The 22,067-nt window shown below is 40.5% G+C and overlaps 1 long non-coding RNA gene across 3 annotated transcripts in view; it reads left to right on the top strand.

Annotated features, from left to right (window-relative positions):
- The window catches only part of LOC106017858 (uncharacterized), a 194,268-nt gene that overhangs the window by 52,610 nt on the left and 119,591 nt on the right, over nt 1-22,067 (top strand). For 2 of the 3 annotated variants that reach the window (XR_011809823.1, XR_011809824.1), the window contains 3 exons: nt 1,435-1,536; nt 2,384-2,491; nt 9,926-9,986. This is a non-coding gene — a long non-coding RNA (uncharacterized lncRNA). The remainder of the gene's footprint in view (nt 1-1,434; nt 1,537-2,383; nt 2,492-9,925; nt 9,987-22,067) is intronic. The other variant, XR_011809825.1, reaches the window with a different exon arrangement.

Here is a 22,067-nt window from a genome sequence, read left to right as displayed (position 1 = left end):
AAGCTGTTGAGGTTGGAGATGCTCACTAATCACAGGGAAATAATTTCAAAGGTCTGTAGGATGAAGGCTTCTGGTATTTAAGGATATCATCCTTTGTAAAGACGAGGATCAGCAGAGGAATGTGCAACTGCAGGGACACTGCCGCAGGTATGACAAGGAGGCTTAGGTCACAGCAGCCACAGTCCATACGTAGCTGAAGGAAAAAGCCTTTTGAGAGCTGGGATCGGTCTATGCCAGAAAGGTGTTATAGGGATGCAGGGAAGGAGTATGTCAGCTCTCAGGGAACAGGGACAGACACAGAAAGAAAAGTGTTGGTATGCAATAACTGACAGTGAAGAAATGGAGGGTTTTGTAGGTTAACCAGCCAGATAGTCCATACTGCTTGTCAGCTGCAGTGAGCAGTGAACACTAGAGGAACCCAGGTTTTTGGTTCATCAATACAATATAGCTTTGATTCACTTTGCCAACAGTGTAGAAGCTGCATACTTAACTCTTGCATATTTGATTCCAGAAAATTGTAGGGGAAAAATTATTACTATTTTTTTTTCTTTCAATACTTCTGAAAGTGTAGGTGTTGATCAAGTCAACGTTGTATAAGTTTGAAGTTGCCTTGTAATGCAGAGCCTGAAAATCGAGAATTTAGTTGCTGGCATTAAATGGCAGATTAATAACAGTGCTGCACTTCCAGCTACTGAGTGATGTCCTGGATTATTTTGCTATAATGCAAATAAAATAGTAAAGTTTCCTTTAATAGTGGGATTTTGGGGCAGAACCACCTCATTCAGTGGTGCTGTCTGCAGCATGTAGCTCTGCACAAGTGGTGAAGAGCCGGTGCAGCAGGGCTTGGAAGTAAGGCTGTCAGCTTAATACATTGTGTGAAAATTGGGGCCAAAGGTCAGCAATCTCCTGGTACACAAATCTCCCTCTGAGAATCTCATTTCATTCAGACTATCAGTTAGATTAGAAATACCCTAATTATCCCACTGAAATTAAATTACTTTATGTAAGGGTGATATAATGAACAACCATAAAGAAGCTATACAACCAATCATCCTATTAGTCACAGCAAGACTAGACTATACACTAAATGGCTCTGGTTTGATTATTGCGGGCTGGTCTGTGCCACATAAACTGGGGGGAAGGGAAGGTCCTAAGGGAAGATTAGTTCTGATTTCTTTTTCTGTTTTACTGAAAGGGGAAAAAATCAAAACAAAACCCACCAAAACAGTTTAACTTTCAGTGCTTGACTTCTGAGTGAAAAAGGTGTAAGCTTGACTGTCATAGGAGGCATAACGTAGTAGGCTTCAGGAATTACAAAGGGGCGATCAGATTCTGATGGCACAGTGAGTTAGGTGGGTGCAGAAAGCAGGAGGAGAGCTGTGTTGCAGCTGGACTTCAGCTAGCAAGCTTTGTCACAGTGTCCTTCATTTCTAGGTACACCTGTGGTCATCTCTGCTGGGGGAAGATGGGGGCTAGCAGAATTTGAATGTGGAAGAGCAGAGTGCTTCAATGGGTGGAGGAGGTCAACTGTTTCGAGTAAGCTGAAACGCCTGTCTTGGATTTTGTTAGCTCAGGACTGATAGCCCATCCTATTTTAACAGGTGTTGTGCTGTCTTTACAGGCAGTGGAAGCAATGACCAGGCCATATTTCTGTCACAAGAACCAGTCAAGTGGGGAGTTGTCATTTTCACCTTAAGTGGAAATTTCCATAGAGAGATCAAAAGATTCAGGGAGCGCAAACCAGCTGCTTGTCTCCACTGGCTGACTTTCTTGGTCAGAATTTAAGAAGTTTTTACTGAGTAACCATTTAGGAGAACACAGGTGCTCCTATGAGGATAGGCAACTGTTTGGAAAGGGCAGAAGATCTCCAGAAACCTGTGTACACTAGATTGGCTTATTTTAATAGTTATACTTCAGAGGCTCTATTTCATAATACGGATGGATTATTAACTGATGACTTAAAATCCTAAAGATCTTAATGAAATGGATACTGAGCTGCTAATGTGCTACAACTAGCTGGATATATAACAAGGGGTATTTATAGTTAGAATTAATTCAGATGTAAATGTCAAATGACTATTTTAAAACATGGACATGAACAAAATCTAGGTATATAGAGAAGTATCCTAGGAAACAGAAGAAAAGCAGGGATATCTCACTGCTTTGATCCTGCAGTCTGTCTTTATTTGGCTAATTTTATAATGTGCTGTGGGGCAGTGCTGCTTTACTGGAGTTTGCTCCTGCAGAGACACAGACTGGGTGTTGAAATCACTGCGTGGTTTTCTAAATTGGTCTTAGGATTGTTTCATGTGATCTTTATCGCCTGGAATATGATGTACTGTAAAGGAAGATGCTAACTTCAAGTTTTTTCTTCTTCTTTCAGTCATCTTTTGTCATTTGTCGATAGTGTAACATACCACGTGGCAGTGCTGACCTGGGTAATATTTCACTGAGTCGTGTATCTTCTTTTCTGGAGCTCACTGTAAAATAGGTAAATAAAATTTCACATACACTATAATTTGTTCAGGGTTTACCTTTTAATAGTCTTGCAATGGAATGGTATTTTGGAAAAGCAGCAAATCGTCCGAACATGGTAAATATCACGTGGAAATGTTTCTTTAAAAGGAAAGAAGATTCTAAAATTTTGAAGTTCAATGTTGTATTACTAGATGTCCTATTCGAGTGCTTTCAGAATGAAAGTATGAAGTGTATTTCTATTGATCAGAATTGAAAAGTGTAATTTGAATCACCAGACAATATTCAACTTAGTTTCTATTACATAGGTACAGAATACCTACGAAAATAATTTTTCTTTTTTGAGACAACACCTAGGAAAAAAAGAGTGAAGAATTTTGCTTATTGTGCCATTTTGGGAGGAATAACATTTTCAATGAAAACAGTAAAGTGGAAAGATGGAATAAATCAATGTAGGATTGATGCTAGGGGACAGTGACGCAGAATTCAGCTTGTGTAGCATCTTTGAAGGAATTTTAAGCCTGCTATAGCTGGACACAGATGATTTGCATTCAAATCTGAGGATAGTTAGAAATAATGGCACTTCACAAAAAGTGATGAAACTTTGTTATGTCAGGATTTTCAATTTTAGAAAATTGACTTAGCTGGAACTAACGTGCAGGATTTCAATCCTGGTGTCTGGAGAAAGTGAAGTTTCCCTGATTGCTTTAAGCAGAAATTCATGTTTTTTCATAAATTGTTTACCTGAACACTTATTGAAAATCTTCTATTTTTTTTCCATATTCACTTCTACATATTCTATAATTTTTACATAACTAGGAGGGAGGAAATGAGAAATTAAAATTGAGCCAAATAGTGAATGGCAATACCCTTAAAAGATACTTTTTTTTTTTTTTTTTATTGCTGTGTGGGATCTTGAAAGTTTTAGTGGGCATCCACTGAATATCAACATACTAGTGTGTCAGAGTGATCAGAGGCCTTTTAAGATCTCAAGCTTTTTAACAAAACAAAATAAAAAGCATCTCCTTATTTGTGTGAAATTTTGTGCAACGATCTATTTAGCATAGATGCCCTGTCTGAGCCTCCGGAGGAGGGTGGGGTGTGGGGAGATCTGTGCCTGGAGCAGTGTGTGCAGTACACCTGTGCATGATTTATCACAGTGTGGCAAAGCCAGATCAAGGCAACAGAGTACAATAATTAAATGGATGACTGATAAGCAGCAGCTGGGTAGATGAGATTTTTTAGAAAAACAGAAGTATTTAATAGTGCAGCTTAAAATCTTTCATTAGTGCATATGTTTATGTAATAAGCTATTGGGGTGGGGGGTGGGAGGTGGAGGAGTTCTGCTCTGTAAGAGCTTCTAGGAGATGCATCTCTTCAGCGGGCAACTAGTATTGATCTCTCTACCACTCTCCACAGGAAAAAGTGTGTGCAGGATTTGATCTGGCTCAAATTAAATATTGTTAGCAACAGTTAAGTCAGCAACTATATATCACAAATGGAGAACTCGGAGCTGGCTTGTGAAACTCGGACTGGGTGTGCCTCTGGAGTGGGACCATCTACTTTTGCAGATTGGTACAGCTCAGGGATGTACATCTTTATGCAGGGCTGGGGCTTTTAGCTACTACCTCAGCAGAAAGTCAGAGACGGAATAGGTTCCCAGTTGCTTCATTTAGTGTTTTCCCAGTAATACAACAAATATCCAGTAAGGCAAACAGACTGGGATGTTGCGATGGTCCCGGTTTACACTGTAAAACTTAAGCTATACCAAAACTGCTCTTAAAATGTCTGGGATAGTTGTGAGAAAAGTTCTAAGTGACACATTGATTATCACATTTGAGCACAGATCTGAAGTTTTGATTTTTCTCATGGTGGTGTTTAGGATAGCTTGTGTTTATACCTTCAGACTTTGTATAGGTTTAAATCACATGAGCTCTCCTGTGCAGATCATTATTGAAAAGTATAGGTTGTATTTAAACAAAATTAGATCAAGGTGTAATTGTTCCTGTGCGTCTGTGACAATGTGTCTTGCTTGTAGTGTAGCGGGAACATGAGTTCCTTTATGCTTCAGCATCCAAGCAGAGATTTCTATTTAATTTGTGTGCTAGAGGCTTTTCATTGCAGAGCAAAACAATTACATGTTTCTCTGCCTGCTTTTCTAGACTTAGGCTTTTTATGTAGTTTGTTGCTTTGTATTCTGGCTGTGGTTTACATCTTGTCTTTTTGATTTTTTGGAGAGAAAACGTTTAACTTTTTTTTTTTTTTTGGGGGGGTTAGTTACATTTGCGGCATGATTTCTGATCACAGAGCTTTTCTAGTAGCAGGGTCACATACTTACTGTCACGGAGTTCTGTATGTGTGACACGTACCACAGGTAGCCCAGGTATGATGCAAGTTTGTGGGGCTAAAGAGTGACTCTGGGGCTAGGCTTACATTTCAGGAGTGGTAGAAGAAAAGGAGATTATCCAAACCTGAAAAATCTGAAGACTGTGACTTACAGGAAGTGAGCAAAAGAATTTGCACAAATACTGTGATTCATAGTTACAAGAAGAGAAGTCCACCCTAAATGTTTTAATGTGGAGAGACAGTGCATAAATATCTTATACAAATACTATATTCTAATATTAGTATCTAGAAGAAAATTTGTCAGAGCTTAATATTCACACAAACCTGTCAATTTTGGCCCAATCAGAAGTTACCTTCCATTCACTAGAAGCTGGTCTGCACATTTGCAGTGTTTTATTTTAATTTGTCATGTCGTTTCCATGCAACTTGCAATACGTCAAATAAGTTAGCTTCTCTATGCCAGGCGGTAAACCTGGGATATTTAAAATCCCACTAAGGAAGTAAGGAAATGGCATCCTCTTTAATTTCAGTAAAAACATTCCTACAAGTAGGACAAGGTGTTTACGCCTCAGCAAGAATTATTCCTTTTCTCTTCTCAAATCCCCCTGTGATTTATACTGAACTTCTCATCTTTCTTACTAACCAGTATCTACTGCTGGGATCTACTTGTGACAGCACCGGAGCAGGGAAAGGGATGCTTTGTTGAAATAATATGAGAACTTCTAAAAACAAACAAAACCCTGAAGACAAGCAAGCAGAGAGAGTATTTATGCAGTGGGTAGTAGAACTAAAAGCAATTGCTACAAAATGCTGTAGAGATGCAGGATCTGCAGGTTCAAAGAAGGAGTAGATGACCTCGTGGACAGCAGGTCTATAAACAGACGCTGAAGGGTTTAAGCAGGGCTATTCCCTAAAAATATGCCTAAAATGACAGTTTTGGAAGCTGGGAGATGGTAAAGAAAACAAACCACAGCAAGTGATCAAGGCTGCGTGCTCTTACGGGACAGCATCTCTTTCCTTCTGTGAGAGGCAGGGTGATGCCCAGGATTTGTCTGAGCCAGCAGCACATTTTGTGTGTTCAGAATAGAAAAAGCTGCGTAACGTGAACTGTTTCTATGAGCCCTGTCCTTGCTGTATGACCACTGGCACTGTTTGAGTAAGTACTGCTTTCCTCTGTCCTCTTGTTCTTCAGAGGCAGGAGAGTTGCTGAAGTAGCTTCCTCAGTTTATGCATGTGCATTTGAACTTTCCCTTCTAATGAGAGCAAAAGAGCCTCCTGAGGACATGGAAACTGATCTCCTTGTTTAATCTGGGCTTTCTTGAGCAAACCTAAAAGGGAGAACATGCCCCAGCTCTGCAAAGAAGAGGAGGAGTGGGAACTACATGAAGTTTATTACGTCCCATCAAGTCTGCCAAGTTTAATCTGCCATTACAGAGAGAAAGCTGGCTGTGAAATGGTTAGGATTGACTGACAACATTTAACTCACCACCGCGAATGATTTTGTCTTTGTAGTACAATTCATGTCTTTCCATCATGTCCATGTGTGTAGAGTTCTCAAAGGAATTTAATTATGAGCAATGAGCACTAGCTTTATGGACGTGCTTCTCTCTGTAATACTCTGACTTCGTTTCATCTGGACTTGCCACCAGTGTTAGCAACTGTCCCAGGTTTGCACCCAGCTGCAATGTGTTAAACTGGGGATGGGGAGAGGGAGGGGCAAGCAGCAAGACCAAAATGTGATTTTTTTTTTTGGTAAAAACTCCATTTGCTGATCTTTGTGAAGGTATTGTTCTGCGCATGTGCTATAGGTGTACATGAGAAATCAAGATTGTGAAGTCTCCTGCTGAAGCAACAATTGATGTTCATTCTGGGTGAGGCAAACTTCTAAATATCCACAGGAGGTGGATAACAAGTTCAAGTGCGATACAAGTTTCCCTTTGCCAATAGCTTTTAGATTGTGGAGTTTTCTTCCATCAATGGGAAGCAAAGTAGAAGACAGTTGCAAATTATGTAGAAAGTTAGGTGATAAATATACAGAAATTATTGCTATTACTATATTATTGTGCTGTCACGTGTTGTTATATTCTCTGTGCGCTCAAAAGAAAGCGACGACTCCTCTTCCCTCCAGTCTCTGCATGTTGGCATTTGCTTGCCTTTGATTTCATTCCTGATGCTAATTTTATACTGAAGCTGAGGTGACCTTTATGCGTACTGCTCTTCCAGGTGTTGTCTAACTTTTGCCTACATGATAATCACTGTCTTCATTCCTAATGAAGGAAAGCACAAGGGATTAACTTCTGTTACCTTTTCTACCAAGTTTTGCTTTGAAAATTCTGCTCATCTAAAAGGAAACTATTTGTTGGACACTTCTGCAATAAGTAGAATCAACTTCAAAAGCAACCTTGAATTGGCTAGCAAAAGCACAAGAAGGCGGCAGCTGGACTGTGCACTTGAAGTCCAAGGCAGTGGAATGAGTTTTTTTGTTTACACCACCACTGAATAATTTCACACTAAAAAATAATTTTTATAATTTTTACGCTGTTTGTCTGCAGTTATAGTTGTGCATATAAGAATTTTTGTCACAGTTTGTAAAAGTGACAGAGCTTTACCTGATGGGACTTTGCTAGTCTGCCCAGCCAGGTGAGTAAGGCACAATCATTGTCATAACTCATGAATGTAAGAGCATCTGAATCAGAATTCTTGCTGTTGGGAAAGGTCTTCATAAAAATGCAAGCCAAAAATAATAATTAAAATTGGAGAAGAAATACATCTGACAGCACGTGGGAGTATGACATACAGGGATGAGTTGTCACTGTGGTATGGCTCACATGGCCATCTTTGAGTCCAGCAGTGTGCTCCCTTTCTTATGCAATGTGCTGATGACATTTGTAATCTTAATTAGGGGAGGAAATGTAGGAGCAGTATTAATAACCAGACACTTGGGCCTCCTGCCTTTGATCTCAACCATTTGAATGAAATGCTTGAGTTAAATACATTTGTTGCATTGCCAGTGCCGTCCCTGTTAAAAGACCCGAGGCTTTTGCTTTTTTTTTTTTTTTTTTTTTTTTGAACAGAACAGTTCATTTTAGCTGCTGAAAGATGGTGCAGGTCAAAGGAAGAGCTGCTGAGTCTGCCAGCCCATTTACAAATGTGGGCATCTGCAGAGAGCTTGTGAGGCCTCTGTCCGCAGGTCAAAGTGACAAACTGCTCCCTCACGGATTTGTCTTGGCATGCATTTAGTTCCTTTTAAGTGGAGAGCTGCTGAAAGTCCATGTCGGATAGTTATGGGAGGCATCAGAAGGCTTTGAGTCTAATTGGTGTTTGTGTTTTCGTATTAAAAGCCAAGGCATGACACTGGTTTTTCTGTACAGCTCCAAAATGTAGTATGCAATACTCAGTGATAGTAGATGAGTCCTAAAAAAAAGGGGGGGGGGGGATTTTGTTTCAAGTCTTGTCCATTCATCAATCCTTGTCCATCCTTCTGTTCCCTTCCCAAACCAGCCCCGTCCCCTCCCTGCCCACCTGGCACCAGCTGTGCTGTCAGGCACTACTGTGTGTCCCAAGTCCTCCGAGTGGCAGAATGCAAAATCTCAGGTGACATTCACCTGGAAGCGCTTAGCCCTCAACAGCTGCAGCCCCTTGATTACCTTACCCGCCTCGGCGGCTCCGTGCCGCTACCATATCAATTGCTTGTCAATTCGGCTTAGCTCTGACTTTGACTGACTGGAATGAGGGAAGTAGGAGTGGGGTGTAGGCGAATGGTTAAAATTAATTGCTACATAAGAAAAAATTGAAAGATAATTATTCCTGCTTTCCTGTCAGTGCTCGAGGGTAGATGACCTCATTAACTTGCAGCTTGTACACAATTCAATTACTAGGAGATGGAAAATACATTTTTAATTACCTCGGTGGCTTGTGCTCCATTCATCTCCATTTGCATGGCTTTTTTACTGTTGTGTTCTGAAGAACTAGCATGGTCTTACTAAGGCTACCATAAGAGCCTGCTTCTTGCTACAATTATTCTTGTTTGAGGTAGGATATTAAATGTGGGGGATTAACCCTTCGGTGCTGAGAGAACTGGGAGGTCCTGTGGTAGCACTGACGCGTTCTCAGTTAGCTTGGCACGTTGGAAAATCTGAAACTGATGCTGTCAAATAATTAAGCAGGGTAACTTTGCTCCTTTGTGCTTTTTGTTGCCACATATTTTAAGAAAGCATTAAATTGGTGCATAATAAGCAGATCACCTAGTTAGACAAATATCATATCGATGTATGTCGTGGGAAAGGATTCTTTTGTAATTTCCAAAAGCCTATTACGGCGTTTACCGAATTACTGATGACTTAATTGTTTTAAATACATAGCTAGACAATGATTTTAATGCATGAGTTTTTAAAACTGTCAGTGGTGTGTTGAAGTGTACAATACACACGGAAAGAATTTTTGTTCATCACTAGTCATTTAATTTAAAGCTGCTGCGGTGTTGAGAAGCCCAGAGCTAAGGGCTGAGGAACCCTGCACTGCAGCTCAGGATCGTTAGGGCAGCATCCAGCAACCACCCCAAAAGGACAGGTCCAGGGCATGATCCTGCATGTTTCAACCTTTTGCAGCATGGCAGGCAGTGCTCTGACAGCGCACACCATGGTGATGGGGCATGAGCCACGGAGACGGGCTGGCTGTTGGGTCACTGGGTAGTGCCGAGACAAGCCGTGATGCTTAGCAATGGGAACTGAGCATGGTTTGTATGACCTGCATGTGGTCACCAGCCAAAAAAAAAAAATGAAAGCCGTAAGGCAGGTGTTCCTGAACTATTCGTATAAACTTTGTCGTGAAGGTATTAGTCCTATTTAATTCTTCTGTAAAGAGCAAGATAAGGCACTTATGGGTTTCTTGGCAGTGAGCCTTAAAACAATAATCTAAGAACTTGCACTGGGAGCAGAGTTAATCCTGGAGATCCAAGGGACAGTGAAATACACATTCCTTCTTGCTATACAATAGCATTTAGGATGTTTATTCTGCTCAATTCCAGCTTGAAAAAAAAAAAAATAGGACTGGACTAACACACTTTATTAGTCTAGCAAACTTATTTTGATATTTTTGTTCACAGGTATCCCACTAAAGGAACCTGCTCTGAAGAATTCCTTCACTGTGCAGTCTTTCAGGACCATGTAAGCATTTGAGTCATTTTATTAAAATGAAAGGTAGAATGTAAATATGTTTAATGATCTATGTTGAGGACTTTTTTATGTTTGCTTGCTACATTTCATAACACAACAAAACACCAGCTTCAGCAAGTTTTGCTTTTCAGCTTTGAATGAAGATGTACAAAATGCAGTGTTAAGGACTCAGTTGCTTGCAGACCTGAAGGAAAATTAAGTTTGGATTTTGTTTATGCCTTATGATATGTATCTGCAATTTATCATGTCCATTTTTTATTTTATAATCTTTAATGATTTAGGGTTAGGTTTGTAGACCTGATGCTGGTAAAATCTTCAGTGCAACCAACATTCATAGCATTTGTGTGAGTTGTTATGCCCGTTACTAGGTGGATTGTTTACTTTGTGTAGCAATATTTCTGTCCTCCTTTAAGAAATGAGCAATAATGTAGTCTTGAATTCTCCATTTGTTAAAACTGTCAAGTCAAAAGATGTAACAGAAGGTATAGGAACGTTTTAGAAATATAACCTGTATGTGAATGTAACTTGAATATCACAGTTGGAGGAAATCAACACCAACTTAATTCACTTGGAATATACCGTCACTTTCTCCTCTGCCTCCCTCTATTATTTTATCACATCAGCATCTGTTGGTCAAAAAAAAAAAAAAGGTTATCTGAAATATTTATAGTGTTTCTGTGGCTGGATGACCTGTCAAGTCTTGGAGATGTATGTGACCACAGCAGAATTTTTTATAGTGCTCTAACAGTGCTCCCATTAAGGGAAAATGAATATAAATGGTAAGATAATAATTGGAAACTGACTTAAACATGACATTTGAGCCAACATCAGTGATTCTGTAGTGTTAATATATTTTCAGATGACACATAAGCAAAACCCTTTAGTATCTGATCAGAGAGGCTGGTTCAGCATAAATTTCTGAGTGAATTTCTTGTTGTGTTAAGCAATGGTTTCCCTCAGCAGGGATAAACTATCTTTCTGAACTTTATTTCTGTCCTCTACCACCTACAAACAATGACAGCTGTAGTGTTTGCAAAAGATGGACCTCTAGGTCTGGATTTTTCTTGTTACTGTTTGAGAGGGAGTTTTTCTCAACAGTGAAGTTTTTGTTAAAGTGAGTTTGTGTTGGATGAGCGCAGTTTCAGATGTCTGCTCAGGTATGCATGTGTAGACATCCCAGTTCACCAGTACTTTGTTCTGTGGGCTTACATGTGCTGGTGGTACAGTGTTGTTCTGTGTTACACAGTGCAGCATTGGGCTGAAAATGGTGGTGAGAAAAGGTTCTATTTTTAGTTTACAGTATGGGCATGAGAAGAAGCAGAACCTAACCAACAAACCCTGTGTATATGAAGTTGACTTCTTTTGGCTGAATTCAGTAATAGGAGTGTAGCAGTGGGTGGGTACTTCTGGAAGCCGTGCATCTATAGCTGAAAAGGATGTTCTGACAATACTTCCTTTCCCCACCTACAAATACACAGGGGGTTCTGAGAGGCTGAACATGCAAGCATGGATTCCCAGCTAAATGCAGGACATGCCAGGAGTGCTGGCAGGGTCCTGGAAATCTAGCTTGGAAGGCTGAAATCTAGCTTGGATCTGCTGAAAGGTGCTGACCCCTGCTATTGAAAACTCAGGCAAAAAAATACAATGGATTTTTCATTTTAGTAAGGAAAAAAAAAACAACTGTAAGGTAAAGTTTAGACTGAAATAATACTCCAGGACTGTTGCAAAACATTCTGTTGAAGACCTCATGGAAGAGATTTTAAGTTCAGCATTCTGTTTCTCTGTCCACACAGTAGCATCAGCTTGTAGAAAGCAAACAATAACTTGCTTTCTTGCAAAAATCCACGTTGATTTATCTCGTTGGCCCATTTCCAAGAGAGAATTGCACATGCTGATTGGTAGGTGCTTTCTTTAACTCTCCTCTGCCACCTAGTTGGAGAACTATTGGAGGTCTTTTCCAGTTTTTCCCTCCCTTTTTATTTGTAACCAAAAATATAGCAGTACTCACAAAGTAATATAGTATTCAATTCTGATATCAAATACACAGTACTAAACAATTATAATGTTTCATCGTAGTAAGTAGATTGTAATATCACAAAATGCACAATTTAAGGTTCTCAAAAGCTTCAGAAAGTCAAGATTGATACAAATTATGTTTTACTCAAACTGCAAAGCCCAGTTATTCCTTACAACCACCAAAAATGATTCATTAGAAGGATTTAAAAAAAAAAAAAAAAAAAGAAGTAAAGGGAAAGACTCATTGTAAAATGTTTCACACATAATCTAACTAATTAACATAATAAATTGCTGGGCAGCCTATTGGAATATCATATAATTAAATGAATTCCATACAGGCCACATAAGTTAATGTTTTCTTTTTGGAAAATTGTATGTCTTGGCAAATAAAATATTCAGAGGATTAACTATAAAGGGGGAAAAAAAAAAGGGCTTTGTGTAATTATTCTCTCTTGTAATTTGAATTAGACATAATTACATTTCCTAAATATGAAAGGAAAATAAGTGTGATCTATAGAGAACAGACAACACCACTGAGACAAGTCTGTCTTTGTTTCCTGACCCATTAAGTGACAATTATGATACTTGTGTTAAACATCTTAGAAGTGGCATGAACTTGCCATAACTCTTCACTTTTTCTGCTTGAAAAGAACATAATAGGAAAAGCTTTTGCTCTTCTGTTTTTAAATGGAGTTCAGACTATCGCTTGTGCTATACAAAAAGTTCATAGAAAAATGTCAGTACATCAAGTACTATTTTCATCATGTACGTGAAATAAAGGAGTGCTCTTTTTGCAACTCTGAAGCAGCATAGCCAGCTGGAATAGGCTATTGTAAGCCTCTATAGGATGTAAGCATGCTCCACTGGTAAGTGCCTGTGCTGTTTCAGTAGAAAGCATGCACGTAGTTCGTAGCTGTCAAGTGTCTTTATGCACTTCAAGCTGAATTTGCATTACTGTTGCAAGTTGTGAAGGTACTTCTTAGTTTCTATATATATATATTTTAAGCTAAATAATTGCCAGCTGTGTAAGCTGAAATAATTTATCTATTTTCATCATCTAGCAAAAGATGTTTCTTAACTTGTTGTATACTTGCAGAGTTACATTCCCAAGTTCACATGCATTCCATATATTGGTGTATATGTAATTTGGAGTACTTTGGAGTACTTCTAAGCATACTAGCAGCTTGATGATACATGCACAGAATTTACAGAATTCTCTTACTGGTTGTGTTGCTCATTCTGTATTAGAGACCAGATCATTTATGCTTTTGAAAAATATACCTACTCACTTATTTTTAGATAGAAACCATACATTTTGGAACTTGCCTGTAAATCACATATGTATAGCTTGTTTTGTTTTGAAAAGCAAATTATGGAGGTAAAATATAATTACGTGGCTTAACTAAATAGTTGCTGAGGTAATTTTGTCATTATTTATCTTTTTTTTTTTTTTTGGATAGGAAGTAGTTTTATGTTAGGACGGATTTATTTATTTTTATTTATTTATTTATTATTATTTTTTATTTATTTGCTGAAATTCTTCAGTGAGGCATGGTGGTTCATATACTCCCTCAGCTTGCTCTGCCAGCGATACTGGAGACTTCATGAGTGACACATCTCGGTACATATCTCTTGCTCTATATTGATGAAAACTTAAGTTTTTGCTTCTGTGATAGGGAATTTTTTGTTTGCTATAAATATGAATGTTGTTCTCTAGAAGGATAGTTTGAAGCAATTTTTCTTTTTTTAACTTAGTTTTGGTTCAGTGGTACTATTTAATACAGAAGATAAACAAGAAGGGCCTGTGTATAGAGACTTATGTGTCTTGCACTGTTGCTTTCTTATTTCTTCTTTGGTATTTTGGGTCATGGATTCTGAGAGGCCAGTGGAAAATTCTTCTCCTGTTGTTTGTCTATCTCCCGTTACTTAAAGAATTTTGCTTTTTTTTTTTTTTTTTTTTTTTTTCATGGAAAGAGATTAGCAAAAATAGGACTATATATATCTCCATCCATAAAATGTTATGGGATCTTTTGATTTGCAGCAAAGCTTAAAAAATAATAATAGTGTTATTTTTATTTCTTGCTTTCCAGGAGAGCCTTTTTGTTGTACTGCTGCTTTTCATTTACAGTGCTTTTAGAGTGGGAAGATGTCATCCACACGTTTGGTTTCCCTGAGCACAAGCCATGGACTTAGAATCAGACTTAGAATCCAGCGTTACAGGCAATGATAGCAGTTTAATGGATGTTCTCAGAATTTCCTCTCCTCTTTGCAAAGTTGCATCGCTTTGTGAGAGTAGAGACTTCTACCACCTATACAATGTCTGTGCCCACCTTTTCCACGTATTTAAAAATAATACACAAATCAGTCTGGAGGCAGCATTTAGTTTCCTTCCATGTTGACACCTCTTCCTGCACATTTGCTGAGCCTTACCTGGCATTCAGCCCTTCCCTGGGTGCTGTCACCCAGTTGGTTCTCCTCCCGTTTTGACAGCATCTTCACCCTCCCCATTCTCAACACCCATCCTGACACATTTACAGACAACTTGGATGATGTCATTATTAGATCCTTAGAAGATATTTCTATCAAACGACTTTTCAGTGCTGCCTAAATGATAACCATGTGTGTTTAGGCGGTTTTGACAATTCCTACACGTAGGACAGGAGGCTTTCACTCATCTTTACAGGAACTGTACTTGTTTTGTCTCCCACTGCACTGGGAGAAGAGCTGATGTGTGTGTAACTACTCTGCTTGATACTGATGTAAAGAAGACTCCGCCACAGCCAGACTTTGAGCTCCTCCGTCTCTCTGCTGTTTTGCCCTGCTCAGTTGACAGAACACATCCAGATCTTTCTCATAGACTCAGATCCAGTGAAATGGGCTGTGATGCACAATTTCCAAGTCCATCCATAACACCTGTCTTTTAAGCTGATTTTAAGTATGATCATCCTTTGGCTTTTGCTGCTGCTCTCAAATATATGACTTTATTCTAACAGTAACATTTATTTTAATAGCTGCAATATCTGCTTCTCTTAGAAAACTGTCATCCTTGTCTGGTCCTAATGTTCAGAGCAAAACCATTGAAAACAATGAGATCCTTCCTTAGCTGTCTCTGTTCATGGGATATTCTCCTGAAACTGAATAGGTTCTTTGGCATGCTATGCCTTCAGTATCTGAAACAGCAATATTCTTTTTGTGCTGAATCCAGCTAAATGTAATGTTTTGCTTCTCTGTAGCCTGCTAATGCTTCTTGTCTCTTTTTATGTATTGCTGGTTAAACAGATTAAGTAACAAGAAGTCTTCTGAGAGTTAGTTAACCTCCTTGTTTCTTCAGCTGTCTGTTTCGCACATTATTCTTCTTGCTCTGTAACATCATAATCCTGACTTGTCTTGCTTTCCTACATTTCAAAATCATTTTTAACCCCACACCCACTTTAAGTATATTTGTACTTCTTTGAAGTTATTTTTAAGTTTACAAACTTTTCCCATTATGTGCTATTTCTGACTCTTGTCTTTGCAATAAATAAATCACTTCCCTTTCTTAAAATATTACTATGGTTTACTATGACATGATGCCATGTTCTACAATATTCTTCAGCTATAATCGTTGCTAAATTGTGCTTATTCTTTTTGCAGTTCCTCAGTGTTTGAGTAAGGGCTGAATCCAAGATACTACCATATTTACATGCTTTATCATAGTTATTGGGCAAACCATCTGATGATAAATATTATTTTCCTAACCTGTTTTGTCATGAGATATTCAACCATTTTCCCCTATCACCTTCTGCTCCCCCAACCCTAGTTTTTCACCTTAATGCTGTTTTCTGATCTAGGCTTCATGCCTTTCCAATTCTTTAGTTTTTAAAATTTTCATTGTATAAAACAACAAATGTCAGATATACAATGGAGATCATGTGCAAGTCATCCACTGTTTTCCTTGTGTCTTGTTCCAAAAATGGATATTTAAGTCTAAATTACTAATTGTTGTTACTATTAATAATTAAGCTAGGTGTTTAATGGAGATCAATATAAAGATGCCTAGGCACTTGAAACTGCACACCCATATGCTAAACTGTGGAAGCAGAACTGTCAGTCTAGACTTTGTATATGGATTTAGAGATTCCTGGATCATTACAGTCCTGAATTTAAGTTGTCTTTGTGGATTATGTAAAAGGACAGCATTTTAATATGCTATTTTTGGGCGCGTTTTGTGAAGAATAGTGCTCTTGGCTTTTGCTGAGTTCCAGATTCACTACAAGCTATGGTCCAAGCCCTGCTCTCTTTGCTGTGGTTAGGTGCTGTTGGTCCACAACATCTTGGTGCTGTGTGAGGTATGTATGGCTTCTGACTTCTCAACATCAACAGGCACTCTGCTGCAACGCTTCATTTAAATAACAGAGGTGGAAAAGGTTCACCAGAAGCCATCTAGTCCAATCTCTTGCTGAAGGCTGAGCTAATTCAAAAGTTGCATCTGGTTGCACAACGATCTGTGCAATTCAGTTTTGAAAAACCAGCAAGGATGGAGACTGTACAGTCGCTCTGGGGACCTGTTTTGTCCTGGCTGTCTCATGAAAGATCACCAGGTTGTGCTCCAGGCCTTCCCCATGACTGTGAATGTTGTTGATATTGATGGGTGCTCTGCAGACCTGAGACTTGCTCTGTGGGACCTTGGGTTTGCTGTCTCAAGTGTAGTAGATGAATGGAGTAGCTAGAGTCCTAACCATCTTCATGCATGGTCACCTGCATTTATGACAAAAATTCCATGTTTCTCTCATTTTATAATCGGAAAACAATTAAACCTAGAAAGCCAGGGAATCACTTGCAAGTCACGAGACCTTTTATTGTTCTGTGATTAGTTTGATAGTTTAGAATCATAGAATTGTTAAGGTTGGGAAAGACCTCCAAGATCATCTGGTCCAACCATCACCCTGCTTGCACTGTCACCCACTAAGCCATGTCCCCAAGCACCGCGTCCACCCTTTCATTGACCACCCCCAGGGACGGTGATGCCACCACTTCCCTGGGCAACCTGTTCCAATCCCTGACTACTCTTTCTGAGAAGAAATGTCTCCTAATTTCCAACCTAAAGGTTCCATGGCACAACTTGAGGCCATTCCCTCTAGCCCTATTGCTAGTTATCTGTGAGAAGAGGCCATCCCCCAGCTCCCCACACCTTCCTTTCAGGTAGTTGTAGAGAGCAATGAGGTCTCCCCTGAGCCTTCTCTTCGCCAAACCAAACCACTCCCGTTCCCTCAGCCGCTCCTCACAGGACTTGTGTTCTAGGCCCTTCAGCAGCTTCATAGCCCTTCTCTGGACACACTCTAGGGTCGTCTTGTACTGAAGGGCCCAAAGCTGAACACAGTACTTGAGGTGCGGCCTCACCAGAGCCGAGTACAGGGGGACGATCACCCCCCTGCTCCTTCTGGCCCACTATTCCTGATACAAGTCAGGATGCCGTTGGCCTTCTTGGCCACCTGGGCACACTACTGGCTCGTGTTTATTTGGCTTTATGAAGACTTTGGCTATATTATTCAGATGTGAGGGAGAAAGTTGGGTTTCTTTTTATTTTAAACTCAAAATAGTTGAACTGAACCCTATCTGACTGTGTTTGTTTGCTTTTTACCTACTGAACAAGACACATGAACAAGGCCTAACAATAGTTTAATGATACAAGAAATCAGATGCTGGGTACTGTGCTTTCCTGCTCTGTGGTTGACTTTGAGGCTTTGGTGTCTCTGTCTGAGTGGCCTCCCCACGTAGCCAAGTGCCTCATCGCCCTCCCAAGGCCCCTGTCCTGGAAGTGCTGATCTGCCCTGTGAGCCGGGCACTCCACCTCCGTGGTGTTCCACACAGATGCCATGGCCCCATTCAAGAACCACTGAGGTCACTGAGGATTTCAGGTTGTGTTTCAGTACTACTCAAGCCAAGCCCTTGGGGCTGTGATTTCTGCTTGTCCTGCCAGCTGTACATTTTTTAGAAGTATCACCTCTTTTATTCACCTTTCCTTTGTTGGTTTGGCACCCTTCCTAATCCTCTCATTTCTGAGAAGTAAGCGGCACGTACAGCTTTTTGAGGCAGGGGAAGAAGCTTTGAGCTGTGTCTTCCCTTATGAAAACAAATGATACAATGGAAAAATAGCACAGCGACATGAAAGGTGGCGGAGGGAGGAGGAGAGGGGAAGGCTCTGGAGGGCGAGGGGAAGGATGCTGGGGACAGCGGCAGTGCCTGCCTGTGGCCTCAGCCCAGCCCTGCCCCATGGCCGGGGGACACTCGCTCCCCTCTGGTTTTCCTCTGTCGCCAGCCCCTTGGCTCGCGCTGTCGCCCGTCTTCTCTATATTTCAAAGCTTTGTGGTAAATAATCAATTCAAAGCAGCACCGAGCCTCTCTTTCTGTAATTCTGAAAACCCATTAAATTATATTGTTGGGGGAAAACAATGGTTGTGCTAATCATGCTCTGTGCATGTGCATCTTAATTTCCCCGGAGACCTGAATATGAATTTTTACTAACATGTTAATTTTGTGTGTTAATCAGTAGCTGTAGGCCGAATGAATGGATTGACGATGTAAAACTGTTTGATATTGAAACAACTCCTTTTGACCCCCTCAAATTGGCTTCATTCCCCTAAAGACGGTTAAAGTTAATTAAGCACTCAATAGGTTTATGGTGTTTAAATTAAAATATATCGCTCCTCATTGTGGAGGCATCAAGCGAGGACGGCGCCCGGCCCGCCCCGGCCCCAGCCCCTCTCCCCCGCCCTTGGCCGCCGCCAGGGGGCGCCATGGCGCTGCGCTGCGCCGCGCCGGGCCGGGCGTGTGGCGGCTCCCCGCACTTCATGGCGGAGCCATTTTGGAGGCTCAGTGGCAAGGCCTCGGGACGCGTGTTTGCTGAGAAACGGCTGGAACTAGGCGTTAAATAAATAAAGTGTAAAATAACGCACAACTCGTCCTTCCGAAAAGGCACGTTGGGAGCAGTAATGATCGTCGCGCTGGCTTTCAGTTCTGGGCTCTGTTGAAGGGCTGGTGGTGGCTGGGGGTGGCGGTTGCTGCTTTCAGAAGCCATGAAACTCCCAATAAGATCCCTAAGCAGAACTGTTTAATAGCTACACTGCAAAAAAAAAAAAAAAAAAAAAGGAGATAATGGTAATTCTCAAAGGAGTACATGATTTAAATTAAAAAGCCACAGTGCTGCTGATGCAAATGTACACTGATGCCCATATGACACAATCCTCAAAGCTCCGTCGTCTTCCTTCCCTGTGTGCTGCACTCAAGTTGTGCTGGGGCAGGTTTAGGCTGGAAATTAGGAGATACTTTTTTCTCAGAAAGAGTAGTCAGGCGTTGGATCGGGTTGCCCAGGGAAGTGGTGGAGGCATTGTCCCTGGGGGTGTTCAAGGAAAGGTTGGACGGTGGTGCTTAGGGACATGGTTTAGTGGTTGACATTGGTAGTAGAGTGATGTTTGGACCAGATGATCTTGAAGGTCTTTTCCAACCTTAGTGATTCTGTGAGGGTTGGGCAGTGCCCTGGCAAGGCTGGTGAAAGGCAATGGCAATTCCTGGCCTACTCCATGTAGAAAAAGGAGCTGCAGAGCACCTTTGGCTGGTACAGGTGGTGGCCAGGATGTTCACAGTCAAATAGAGCTATTCTTCCTGCTTTATTAACAAGCAACACACAAATAATAAAATATTCATCCCCTACTCTATAATTATAGCAATGTGCACTTGCTTTTACAAGTTTAGAGGTAGGAGCAGTATGTGGGTTTTAACTTAAGTTACAGCTGCCTTATTACATGTGTGTGTCAAGAACGTTACTTGTTTTCAAAACATACCTTGGCTGTAGAGGACCCTTGCATACCTGTATTTTATAAATTATAAAAATAGGCATGAAAACCTATGATCTACCTCTAATAATTCAGGTTGATTCATCAGTCTTACTTGAGGCTCATGTTCTTCAGTTTACCTTTCCAAAGCAGAGTTAATATTGTACTTCCTGCACACATGGGTGTGAGAGAGACTTCCCGGTCTCGGATGGGTTGCCTGCAAATGGTTTTACAAGATGAGCAGAGTTACTTGTGCCTGAGCTACAGATTAGGGACGTATTTGCCCTAAATCTGTCCTCTTCTGTGCAGAATGCAGAGGAGAGCATTGTGTTTGAGGGAATGTCAAAGCCTGCCTTTGCAAGGCCATAGATGATAAGTACTGTCTCTCTTACAGCACAATTTTCCTTTCTGCAGCAAATCGTTTCCTGGTGCTTTTTAAATGTATTTCTTGTTTCCCCACATGTGCAAGCTGGGTCTGCTCCTTGGCAGATGACCCAGAGGCCAGGGCTATTGCATCCACAGTGGAAGCTGTGAGATGACTTCTTGCCTTCAGGAGCCATTTACAGAACAGCCCTCTCCGGTGAACACTGCTAGTCTTTACGTTGGCTGGTGGCAGGAGAGGAGGAGGCTTGGGCATGCTGTGAAACACTACCTCCCAGTGAAACTTGTAGTGTACATTGACAGCTGTCACCACAAAAGGCAAACAAGGCTTTTACGTGGTCAGCTTGCATGGAAGTGCTCAGAGGGCTGATAAACATCAGTTACAGCTCTGGGTAAGGTTCGACAGACTGACTGCACAGGAGGGATCTAGTGTAGTAGACTGATGAGATGCCTTTATATCTTAAATAACTTCGGATGTGATTGTATCTATGGTGAGGTTTTTATCCAACGGAATAACTACACAAGTGATGCAAGCAACTAATAAGTAGTGATAGATACTACTGCAAAATATGTTTGCATGTCATTCCCTGCTGGCTCTGCTCGACAAACTGGCCTCCTCCTGGTGCATGGCCTTGCTAAGAAATGTACGCATGTTTTATGAAGTGTGCACAATATGCTAGCAGGACTGTGTCTGCTTCAGGAATCAAATGTGAAAACTTTAATAGCAGTGTCCATTCTTTTAATAGTGGGTTAGCTAATATGGAAAAAAAAAAAAATCTTTATTCCTAGCACATTGTGCAATGTTTTGGGAGGCACAGCAAGCGTGCTGTCATTTCTATTCAGATTTTGTGCAAAGGTGTTCTATGTGAGATGGATCAGCTTTAAAGGTGGCAGGAAAGCAGGCCTGTATTTTCTGCCTAAGAATTTTCGGTGCTTCCCATCAGAAGTACAGGTTTCAAAGCCAGTGGAAATCTAGCATGTGGCATACAAAATATGTCAAAATGCATGCATAATGGCTTTGGAGTGCTACCGTTCCACCCAATAAATGTTTTTAAGCTTGTTTTCTCTTCAGAATTGTTTTCCAGATTTGTTTGATGTATGAGATACTTTCCAGATTTGGAATATTCTGGGGCCCCACTCTGTGTTTCCACACGTTTGTCAAGGAACAATAATAAATTTGATGGATACTGGATGTTAACATGTGTTGTGGGAGATTTTCCTCTAGCTAGAACACTTGGAATCCAGTGGTCATCATTCTGTTCCTGCTGGATTGATGTTAATCTTCTGTGATGCTGCTAGGGCTAGAAGTGGACTCAACAACTTTCAGTTCAGACATTCTTCAGTGCAGCAAGCGAAGGAAACAAGCTTTCTTATTTCAAGAATTAAGTTGTGCTGTATTATTCTAGGCAGTTAGGAACAATCCTAGCTCTTCAAGTCTTACTAACTTTTATTTTCCATTTAATTTGGATATTCTTTTAAAAGAAAGAACAGAAGATGATTGGCAGCACCCCACCTTCCCGAGGGAAAGGAGGCACGTGTAAATCAATAGCAGGTTAAACATGTGCTTGTAAATGTATGTATTTCTTCTCTAACCTGTCTGTATTATAAGTTTTTAGCCCATTGGGGTTTGAATGTTATGCTTCTAGCACATAGCTTCCTTATGTCCCCTGGCTTACTCTGGTCTGATAAAACATGACTTGTAATTTAGAAGAAAATTATGTAAATGAATATATTAAGTTCTTACCAGGGCACTGTGAACTTCAATTTTAAAGGTCAACTTAAAGAAAACATAATTTTTTTGATGTTCTACTTTTGGGGTGATTTCAATTGGCAGAATGGGCAAGAGGGCACGTTGATGATGATG

Source organism: Anas platyrhynchos, chromosome 5, assembly GCF_047663525.1.
Source record: "Anas platyrhynchos isolate ZD024472 breed Pekin duck chromosome 5, IASCAAS_PekinDuck_T2T, whole genome shotgun sequence".
Taxonomy (NCBI): domain Eukaryota; kingdom Metazoa; phylum Chordata; class Aves; order Anseriformes; family Anatidae; genus Anas; species Anas platyrhynchos.
Note: the sequence above shows the minus strand (reverse complement) of the source record. Positions and strands in the feature narration are given on the sequence as shown.